This window comes from Balaenoptera physalus, assembly GCF_965194825.1.
Source record: "Balaenoptera physalus genome assembly, chromosome: 7".
NCBI lineage: Eukaryota > Metazoa > Chordata > Mammalia > Artiodactyla > Balaenopteridae > Balaenoptera > Balaenoptera physalus.
Window position 1 is genome coordinate 27,296,905 of NC_138886.1, and position 9,303 is coordinate 27,306,207.

Here is a 9,303-nt window from a genome sequence, read left to right on the forward strand (position 1 = left end):
GGTAAATGTTGAGTTTCAAGCAAGTGATTACTTCTATCCTTCTTACCTGGAAGAAAGAATTTTTTACCCTTAAAGATGAAGGAGTCCTGAGATGATGTCCATGTACTTGCTGGGGACCAACCATCATCTGCACCGGTTTACGTGGTGCTCAGAGAACATCTAAATGTGTCTGACTATGGAAGTAAAAGGAAACCTTGTTTAAGACTGACTTACAACATGATGAACATCGAAGGCCAGTTAGTGAAGGCTCATTTCTGTTGATACATCTTCTGCAATGCTGTTCAACATAATTTAAATGCTGAGAGGAATGGAACCTCCATCATTTCCTTTGGATAATTTATGGTCTATCAAAGAATTCTTCTGGATAGAAAAACCTAGATCACCGATCATATTACTCTGTGCTTTAAAAAGAAAAAATCCATTTCAATCATTGCCTACCTGCAGTGAGCATTTCTTTCATGGGAGGTTTCTATTCTTCAAGGTAGAAGAATACAGAGAAATTTGGCCTGTGCTGAAAGGCAGACGTGGATTCAGAGCCTAGCCTTGCTGCTTGCCCATTGCGTGAATCTCAAGTTGGTCTCCTAGACTCTTCTAAGCCACAATTGCCCCGACTGTAAACTAAAGCAAATACCTCCATTAAAAGGTTAGAAGTATCAAAGACGGCATTTATAAAATGCCTGGCATGTAATAGGCACTCAGTGAATATTAATAACCCTTCCTCGAGGCGTTTATATTTCCCGTCCCCATCCCTAACTTGCCGTATTCAGTTCTCTTTACATGTCCAAGTAGATGTATCCTGATACCCAAGCACAGTGCAGTTTTCTAGTCCCAAGAGCTGTCTTTTCTCTGCTTTATCTCCTCTGTCTTTTCACCAGTACATTCATCCTTCTCAATTTCTGTGATGGAGCACCTTTCCTCCTGGAGCCTAGAGTCATATAGCCTCTCAGAGAAGGACAAAGGAGACAGTGCAAGGCTGTTTTCAGAAGCTCTGGAGCTTAGGGAAGAAATTTAGTCTAGGGAGGCAGGTAAGAAAAGAATTTCTATCTGCCAGAAGCCAAAGTGAACATGCAAAATACCTTAAGTGTGATCTGGGGATCTGGAGGCCTGATATCCAGAGAAAGGGGTGAGAAGCAGATCAAGGAAGGCCTGAGAAACTGATTAGCTCTGACAGCCCCCATCTCTCTTGGGCTGTGGGTTGAAACAGTTGCATTTCACACATCCTCTTACATAGAGTGATGGAGTGGCAGAAAAGCAATGGCACAAGGTGTCCTTAGACAAGGTGCTCTGCATACCCACTTAGGTTTTAGTAAAGGCTCCTTTTGAAAAAGTCTGACTTTTTCAAAGATACCTTATATCATGGTCAAGATATAGATGGGGCACACAATTTGACAGTATATGAAAATACAGTTATACCATGACCACGTAAAGATTTATTCCAGCAAGGCAAGGCAATGTATTAATATTATATATCTCATATCAATATCAGTAGATTTCAGAAAACCTTTCATTAAAATGTATTGCCTGGTCCTTCTTTGGGGGAGGGGGCAGTGGAGGTTTTGCCCTGCTCTGTGTCCCAGGAAGCACACATCTCGGCCTCTACCACTCTGGCCTGCAGGCATCCCCTCTTCATGGCCACACCTGAGCTGGGCTCCAGTTACACTGGGGAGACCAGGGGTCACAGGAGATGTTGACTCCACCTTAACTCAGCTGTCCGTTTCTGGAGCCCCCGTTTTTTTTTTTTAATAGATTTATTTATTTATTTATTTATTTATTATTTATAGGCTGCGTTCGGTCTTCGTTGCTGTGCACGGGCTTTCTCTAGTTGCGGCGAGCGAGGGCTGCTCTTCGTTGCAGTGCGAGGGCTTCTCATTGCAGTGGCTTCTTTTGTTGCGGAGCACAGGCCCTAGGCGCGCAGGCTTCAGTAGTTGTGGCACACGGGCTTAGTTGCTCCACGGCATGTGGGATCTTCCTGGATGGGGGCTCGAACCCATGTCCCCTGCATTGGCAGGCGGATTCTTAACCACTGCGCCACCAGGGAAGCCCTGGGGCCCCCATTTTTGAGAAGTTGTCCTTCTGAACTTTTATTATGTGTTTTTTCCTTCCTACATTTTGGATGTTTTTCTTCCAGCCCAAGAGTGTGTGTGCTCTTAGCTCTGCCAGGTCAGGATTTTGGGTGCTAATCTGCCTCAGACCTGGTGGGCCCTGAGTTCCTCCCATCCTCTTGTCAGAGTTCCAGGGAGTGAGTTTTTGAAATTTCTCTTTATTAGAGGAAAATTTAGAATTTGGTGAAGGAGCGATTTTTATCCAATTTGAATTTATTTGAAATATGTCATGTTAAACTTCTTAATAAGTCCTTCTTATTAAAAAGGAGGGAATATTCAGCAACCCCCCCCCCATTTCTTACCCCAGAAACTTCAGAGATGAGGTCTCATGGCAAGATTTTAAAGAAAACCTAGAAGGATAAAACCTCAGAGTGAAGGAGGCTTTTCTAGCTGTGACTCAAAAACCCAGAACCATAAAATTGATAAACTGCACAACATAAAATTAAAGTTCTTATTACATGGCAAATAAGCACCATAAATAAAGTCATAAGACAAATGAAAATTTGGGGGGAAATACTTGTAATTCACATCACAGACAAAAGGTTGATCTCCTGTATATAAAAAGAACTTTTGAAAATTGGGAAGGAAAAAACCTAACAACCCAATGGAAAAAAAGAAAATCTACAGACAGTCCACAGAAACAGAAATACAAATGACCCATAAACATGTGATGTCAGCCTCACTCATAAAAGAAAAACACAGGGACTTCCCTGGTGGCGCAGTGGTTAAGAATCTGCCTGCCAATGCAGGGGATACGGGTTTGATCCCTGGTCCAGGAAGATCCCACATGCCGTGGAGCAACTAAGCCCGTGCACCACAACAACTGAGCCTGTGCTCTAGAGCCCGCAAGCCACAACTACTGAGCCTGTGTGCCACAACTACTGAGACCCGCGTGCCTAGAGCCCGTGCTCCGCAACAAGAGAAGCCACTGCAATGAGAAGCCCACGCACCGCAACAAAGAGTAGCCCCTGCTCACTGCAACTAGAGAAAGCCTGCGCGCAGCAATGAAGACCCAACGCAGCCAAAAATAAATACATTAAATAAATAAAGAAAAATGAAAATTAAAACCACATTGAGATAGCATTTTCACCCATCAGACTGGCAAGTATCCCAGCAATTGTCAGCATACTCTGCAGGTGAATCCACAGGGAAACAAGAATTCCCATACAGATTGGGATTGACATATATACACTAATATGTATAAAATAGATAACTAATAAGAACCTGCTGTATAAAAAAATAAATAAAATTTAAAAAAAAAGAATTCCCATACATTGCTGCTGAGAATGCATTTATCCTACAGATATACCTGCAAAATTGGGAAATCATGTATGTTGAAGGCTATTCATCATGGGATTGGTAGTATCAGCAAAAGACTGGAAAAAACCTGTGTCCCTCATAAGGTACTGGTTAACTAAGGTATATCCATATGATATAATACATGCAAATATTAAAAAGAATGAGAAAGTTCTCTGGTGTGGGAAGATCTCCGGAATATAGTGTTAAGAGAAAAAAGCAAGGTGATATAAGAAAGGAGGAAATAAGAATATATTTGCACAAAGACCCATTGAAAAATAATTAGAATTTACTCTTGGTGGTGTACATTTTAAGGGTTTCTATAAATGTATAGTGACATGTATCCATCATCATAGTATCATACAGGGTATTTTCACTGTTCTCTGTGCTCTCCCTATTCATCCCTCCCCCACTCCACCTTTGGCAATGCTGATCTTTTTATTGTCTCCATAGTTGTGCCTTTTTCCAGAATGTCATATTGTTGGAATCATACAGTATGTAGCCTTTTCATATTGGTTTCTTTCACTTAGTAATATGCATTTAAGGTTCCTCTATATCTTTTCATGGCTTGATAACTCATTTCTTTTTAGTGCTGAATAATATTCCATAGTCCGGATGTACCACAATTTATTTACCCATTCACCTACTGAAAGGACATCTTGGTTACTTCCAGATTTTGGCAATTACTAATAAAGCTGCTGTGAACATCCATGTAAAGGTTTTCGTGTGGACATAAGTTTTCATCTCCTCTGGGTAAATGCTAAAAAGTGCAATTCCTGGATCATATGGAAGAATATGTTTAGTTTTGTTAGACACTGCCAAACTGCCTTCCAAAGTGGTTGCACCATTTTGTATTTCCATCAGCAACAGATGAGAGTTCTTGTTGCTCCCCTTCCTCTCCAGCATTTAGTGTTGTCAGTGTTCCAGATATCAGCCATTCTAATAGGTGTGTTGTGGTATTTCATTGTTTCAATTTCCATTTCCCTGATGCCATATGATGAGGAGCATCTTTTCATAGGTGTATTTTCCATCTGCATATCTTCTTTGGTGAGGTATCTGTTAAAGTCTTTGGCCCATTTTTAAATCAGGTTGTTTGTTTTCCTCTTGTTGCGTGTTAAGGTTCTTTGTATATTTTGGATAACAGTCCTATATCAGATGTGTCTTTTGCAAATATTTTCTCCCAGCCTGTGACTTGCTTTCTCCTTCTCTTGACACTGTCTTTTGCAGAGCTCAAAACTATTTTTAAAAGAATAAATACTACTGTTACTAACCCCACTTCCACTCTCCATTTTTTTCATTGAAAATAGCTTTGGAAAATAACTTTTCGATAACCATTTTCTGAGCATATTACCATATCCCCCATTATGTCAATCATATCTTTAAAAGCATTACTTCTGGAATACAAAAACTATAGATTTTAGAATACTTTATCAATTTATAAAAGCATGGCAGCTGAATTGAGTCCATTTAAATTTAGTATACTTATAACCACAAATGAGAAAATGTATAGCTTTTAAAATTTATACACATTTAGCACATTCACTTAAACATTTTATCTGACCATGTAACACTGACACATTTATTCTTTAAACAAAAGTGCTTAGGAAAAGAAAGAAGATGTTTACACCTTGGAAAATGTGTATTTTTAAACTTTTGCTTAGAAAGTTCTCTTTGCAAGTATATATGTGACTGTCTTCTAAAAACTAATTTTTACACCCAAGTATTTTACAATATATGGTGGAGGAGGGAAGGAGATGAGATGGGCTTTTGAATTGGCCTGAACTGGTCTTTTTATTCCTGAAAGACTGGAAAGGCATGGGCTCTGCCCAAATGCCATTACAGCATGGAAAAGGAAGATCAGGCAGAACATGGTTGAAGGCAGTGTCAGCTGAAAAAAAAACAAAAAATGCACAGTGTGAGAGCTGTGACTTCAGTTTTACTGGGGGGCTTAATGAAGACTATAGCCCGGAAACAGCCTCTCAGATAGCTCTGAGGGACTTCTCCAAAGAGAAGGGGGGGAGGTCAATATATATGTGATTTTGGTGAAGCGGGTATGTGCAATCAAGCACACATCTCAGTAGAAGGTTGCTGCTGGGCTTAGCATATGTCTCCATTAATGATTTTAGTGCTTTTCTAGGTAAAAGAAGATGAAAGAAATTGGGTCCATAAAATTTTCTCCTGAAAATATCGAACTATCTGAAGGCCTGTTCTCCCAGTTCTTACCAAAGCACAGAGTGCCTCATTCCTGATCTCCACTCTGAACTCCTTTCAGGGTGTGTTAAAGGTCAGTGACTGCTGTGGCTAGTGACTTCATTCTTGTAGAACCAGATGGTGAGCGACATTCTTTAGTTTGCCACAGTGACTGAGAAAAAATGAAGCCAGCTCATGTTGGCACCCCATCAAGTCCAGACTGTGGCACAGACCAGTTGCACTGTGGGCTCACATTCAATCCTGCCTCTATAGGACAGTCTACCTGCCGGGGACTTATTGTATTACCCCCAGCCTGGTGCTTCTGAACAGGAAGCTTGGTTTTTTTGGAGTTGTGTTTGTTTACCCAATAATGTTATTGGATAATATGCCTGGTCTGTGAGGTTCTATTAAGGTAGTTAGGCTCAAAAGGAATCAAGAACTCTGATGGAAAAAAAAAAATCCGTCTGTGTAAAGCAGTGATTTTGAGTAAAAATGACAAGGGTTGAATTCTGGCTCCAACAGTGGAAACTTGGGCAAGTTAAATAATCTCCTAAAGAGAAATTAAAGAAACAATCCCATTTACCATTGCATCAAAAAGAATAAAATACCTAGGAATAAACCTACCTAAGGAGACAAAAACCTGTATTCCAAAAACCATAAGATGCTGATGAAAGAAATTGAAGATTACACAAACAGATGGAAAGATATACCATGTTCTTGGATTGGGGGACTCAATACTGTCAAAATGACTATACTACCCAAGGCAGTCTACAGATTCAATAAAATTCCTGTCAAACTACCAATGGCATTTTTCACAGAACCAGAACAAAAAATCTTAAAATTTGTATGGAGACACAAAAGACCCTGAATAGCCAAAGCAATCTTGATAGCCAAAGCAATCTTGAGAAAGAAAAACATAGCTGTAGGAATCAGGCTCCCTGACTTCAGACTATACTACAAAGCTACAGTAATCAAAACAGTATGGTACTGGCACAAAAACAGAAATATAGATCAATGGAACAGGATAGAAAGCCCAGACATGCGCCTATCGTCAATTAATCTACTACAAAGGAGGCAAGGTTATACAATGGAGAAAAGACAGTCTCTTCAATAAATGCTGCTGGGAAAACTGGACAGCTACATGTAAAAAAAATGAAATTAGAACATTCTTTAACACTACACACAAAAATAAACTCAAAATAGGTTAAAGGTCTAAATGTAAGACCAGATACCATAAAACTCTTAGAGGAAAACATAGGCAGAACACTCTTTGACATAAATCGCAGCAATATCTTTTCCGAGCCATCTCCTAGAGTAATGGAAATAAAAACAAAAGTAAACAAATGGGAACTAATTAAACTCAAAAGCACAGCAAAGGAAACCATAAACAAAACGAAATGACAACACACAGTATGGGACAAAATATTTGCAAACAATGTGACCGACAAGGGATTAATCTCCAAAATTTACAAACAGCTCATGTAGCTCAAAATCAAAAAGAACAAACAACCCAATCAAAAAATGGGCAGAAGACCTAAATAGACATTTCTCCAAAGAAGGCATACAGATGGCCAACAGGCACATGAAAAAATGCTCCACATTGTTAATTATTAGAGAAATGCAAATCAAAATTGCAATGAGATATCACCTCACACCAGTCAGAATGGCCATCATCAAAAAGTCTACAAAAAAATAAGTGCTGGAGAGGGTGTGGAGAAAAGGGAACACTCCTAACCTGTTGGTGGGAATGTAAATTGGTATAGCCACTATGGAGAACAGCATGGAGGTTCCTTAAGAAACTAAAAAGAGAGCTACCATATGATCCAGCAATCCCACTCCTGGGCATATATTCTGATAAAAACACGGTTTGAGAGGATACATGCACCCCAATGTTCATTGCAGCACTGTTTACAATAGCCAAGACATGGAAGCAACCTAAATGTCTATCAACAGATGAATGGATAAAGGAGATGTGGTACATATATACAATGGAATATTACTCAGCCGTTAAAAAGAATAAAATAATGCCATTTGCAGCAACATGGACGGACATAGAGATGATCATATTAAGTGAAATAAGCCAGACACAGACAAATATCATATAATATTGCTTATATGTGGAATCTTAAAAAAAAATGATACAAACGAACTTATTTACAAAACAGAAACAGACTCACAGACTTAGAAAATGAACTTATGGTTACCGGGGGGAAGTGGGGAGCGGGAAGGGATAGATTGGGAGTTTGGGATTGACATGTACACACTGCTATATTTAAAATCGATAACCAACAAGGACCTACTGTATAGCACAGGGAACTCTACTCAATACTCTGTAATAACCTAAATGGGAAAAGAATTTGAAAAAGAATAGATACATGTCCATGTATAACTGAATCACTTTGCTGTACACCTGAAACTAACAGAACAATATTAATCAAATATACTCCAATATAAAATTTAAAAAAAATTTTTTTAATTCACCCTTTAAAAAAAAAAATCTCCTAAATTTCAGTTTTGTCATCTGTGAAGTGAGAACAATACATATAATTGATATTATATTAGCAATATAATATTGTTATGAAGATTAAGTGAGCTGATATGCAGGAAGCTCTTGTCACAGTGCCTGGCATATCGTAAGCACTCAGCAAATCTTGGCTCTGACTTTTATTACCATAAATTTACTTTATTTTTACTTACATTGTATTGTAAACCATTCTGAAATAGATACCCATATATATAATCCTTTGACCATAATTCTGATTATTTCTTTATGATAGCTTCCTCGAAGGAGAGTTACTTAGGTCCAAGTGTATGAACATATTGGATAACCCTGATTTTTAAAATTATCCAGAAAAGGCAAGTCTACAGCTTGCCTCATTCGACTACCCCCTTGAGCTCTGGAAATTAAATTCTTAGAGTAAACATTATTTGGTAGATTACAAACCTAACTAAGGTTTATGTAAAAATCTAGTGCTTTTTAAAATCTAGATTAAAAATCTTTTAAACCTAGTGATTTTTAATGCTAATGATAGGTCATTAGCAATAAAGAGAAAATAGAACAGAAATTTCCCTGTTTATAGTAAACTCCAATAGTCATAGACGGGAGGGTGTGTTTAGGAGCCCATGCCCTGGCTTCTTATAATCCTGAACCACACTCTCCCCTTGGCATTCCTTCCTAACACCTGCCACTTTAAATCCCCCACTTTGCATTGCCATTGAGCTTTTAGATTCCCTCCTTATCTTTGACCTTTTTATTTAAGGATATGACTTTTAGCTAACCTTTGGCCTGCGGGTCAGCAGTTAAGCTGTCCATTCTCCTGACCCCTTTCATCCTCTGGCCTTTTAAGGACAAAGCCTGTTGTGCGTAACTTATACATATTTGGGTCATCTCAAGCCATACTTAGCTGGTGAAACCTCGTCAGGCAGGTGCTGCAAGGGCCTTGGTGAATGGATATTTTGAGAAACAAACTTTTACGAAGAGCTTTAGGGATAGACACATACACACTACTATATATAAAATAAATAACTGATGAGGACCTACTGTATAGCACAGGGAATTCTACTCAATGCTCTGTAATGGCCCAGATGGGAAAAGAATCTAAAAAAGAATCGATATATGTATACATATAACTGATTCACTTTGCTGTACACCTGAAACTAACACAACATTGTAAATCAACTATACTCCAATAAAAATTAAAAAAAAAATAAAAAG

General features: G+C 38.7%; 1 protein-coding gene across 1 annotated transcript in view; it reads right to left on the minus strand.

Moving 5' to 3' along the window:
• The window catches only part of FKTN (fukutin), a 123,670-nt gene that overhangs the window by 10,803 nt on the left and 103,564 nt on the right, over positions 1–9,303 (minus strand). The window lies entirely within an intron of this gene.